Below are 2,596 nucleotides of genomic sequence, written 5' to 3'. Positions count from 1 at the left end.
CTTAGAGACTGCCGCCCATATCCTTAACTTAGTCCCTACGAAGAAGGTTGCCAAAACACCTCACGAAATGTGGACAGGGAAGGCTCCCTCGTTGGTACATGTCAAGGTTTGGGGTTGCGAGGCTTTCGTAAGACGAGAGACTCACGACAATCTCTAACCTCGTAGTGAGCGATGTATTTTCATCGGCTACCCGCAGAAATCCTTTGGATATCTCTTCTACAGACCGAGTGACAATGTTGTCTTCTTTGTGAGGAGAGGGGTTTTCCGAGAGCGAGAACTCATAAGCCAAGGAGACACTGGGAGGCAAATCGATCTTGAAGAGCTTCAAGAGTTGAGCGATGAAGGAACCTCTAACACTGGCGCTCAACGCGAGGAGGAAACTCCGGCTGAACCGATTGACGAGTCCTTACCTCTTAGACGTTCCGAAAGGGTTAGTGTTCCACCCAAGTTTTAGGGTTTTTATATTACTACAGAAGGGGATACATTCATTAGTGATAGTACACTAGTGAATCTGGACGAACCTAACAGCTATAAGGAAGCCATGGCAGGCCCGAACTCTGCAAAATGGAAAGAGGCTATGGACAACGAGATTCAGTCCATGTATGACAACCAAGTTTGGAATTTGGTTGACAATGTACCAGGTCGTAAGACGGCCGGGTGCAAGTGGATCTTCAAGAAGAAGACTGACATGGATGGAAATGTGCACACTTATAAGGCGCGATTGGTTGTGAAGGCTTTCACTCAAACTCCTGGAGTTGACTACGATGAAACCTTCTCACCAGTTGCGAAGATAAAGTCTATCAGGGTGATGCTGTCCATTGCTGCATTTCATGACTATGAAATATGGCAAATGGATGTCAAAACCGCTTTCCTTAACGGGAAGTTTGCTGAGGATGTTTACATGGCTCATCCAGAGGGTTTTGTCAATGCGAAGCATCCCAAAAGAGTGTGTAAGCTTGAGAAGTCCGTTTATGGACTTAAGCAAGCATCTCGCAGATGGAATCTTTGCTTTGATGAGAAGGTCAAAGAGTTTGGTTTTCTGTGAAGCGAGGATGAATAATGTGTATATGTCAAAGCTAGTGGGAGTATAGTAAGCTTCCTCGTATTGTATGTCGACGACATACTACTCATAGGAAACGACATCCCGACACTACAGGAAGTTAAGGCCTGGCTCAGGAGGTGCTTCGCTATGAAGGACCTCGGAGAGGCTGCCTATATTCTGGGAATAGGGATAGTGAGAAACAGAAGTAAGAGACTGATAGGACTTAGTCAGAATACTTACTTGGACAAGGTACTAAAACATTTAAGTATGGAGAATTCAAAGAAAGGGGAGTTACCAATCCAAAGTAATGCCAGGTTAAGTAAGACTCAAAGTCCGAGTACTGAAGTCGAGATAGCAGAGATGAGCCGAGTACGTTATGCTTCTGCAGTTGGCTCGATCATGTATGCTATTGTCACACCCCAAAACCGGAACGACGGAATCGTTCGGGGGTGGAGGACGTCATGTACAGTATCACAACAATGCAAAGTAGTAAACAAGCAACAACAGTCCTAAGTCCACAACCAAACAAGGAATAGGAAGTAAGGTGAGCTATCAGTCATAGGTCCTTTCAATCCTACTTATATAACTATATCTATATAGATACACATTTAACATAATATAAGTTTAAAAGAGTTTAATAAAAGTATTTGATATGTAAAAGAGTTTGTAAAACAGTTTGAAGTAAAACAGTTTGATAACACAGTTCGAAAAGTAAGAAATCCACTTGTTTGGTAGTTATTAATCACATGTGATTGATATAATAACTATAATAGCTCAACTTGTATTCCCCCCCCCCATAAAAGCATTTAAAAACTTTTAAAAGGTTAATTAAGGGGTATGAACTTACCTGTAGTGAGTGGTTTGGATGAACGGATTGTTATAGGATGCTAAGTGTCAAGTGAAGACTTGAACACACACAAGGATCCTAGTTAACATATAATAACACATATATGTATCCAATTAGTCATTAAACAACTAATTAACCAATTTAAGACATCCTAAGACATGTAAAACACTTGATTTAAGTGCTATTAGTGCTAAGGATTGCATCTAAGGGTTGTAGGACCTTACCATTGAGTTTGGGGTCCAAGGGTAAACTCTTTATGAGTTTACCGTTTTGGGACCAACTCCATTTGAGTTTACGGTCGTAAACCCATGAGTTTACGGTCGTAAACTCATGGTACTTTTACCATTATGAGTTTTGAAGCTTTTCAGTCCTAAAGAAGCATTCCTACTTCAAGTCTAAGCCTTTGGAAGTGATTAGGGCACCATTTCACCCCTTTGTGGAGTTTACGGTCCATGGACCATTTCTCCTTGGGTTTACGGCCGTAAACCCTAAAGGTTTATGGTCTCTTTGATGTTTAAGGTCCTAAGAACTTTAAGGATGTGTTCTAGACTAGTATCCAAGGCTTGGTAAGGGACTAGGGCACACTTTGGCCCCTTTATTAGGGTTTACGGTCCAAGAACATCTTGGACCGTAAACACCTTTGATCTTGTGTTTCCTTGTGTTTTCTAGATGATTAAGAAGTGTAGCAAGCCTTATAACAAGCCAAG

This window comes from Lactuca virosa, chromosome 4 (assembly GCF_052849685.1).
Source record: "Lactuca virosa cultivar CGN04683 chromosome 4, Lactuca_virosa_CGN04683_v6, whole genome shotgun sequence".
Lineage (NCBI taxonomy): Eukaryota > Viridiplantae > Streptophyta > Magnoliopsida > Asterales > Asteraceae > Lactuca > Lactuca virosa.
The sequence above is the reverse complement of the archived record's forward strand: the minus strand, read 5'-3'. Positions refer to the sequence as shown.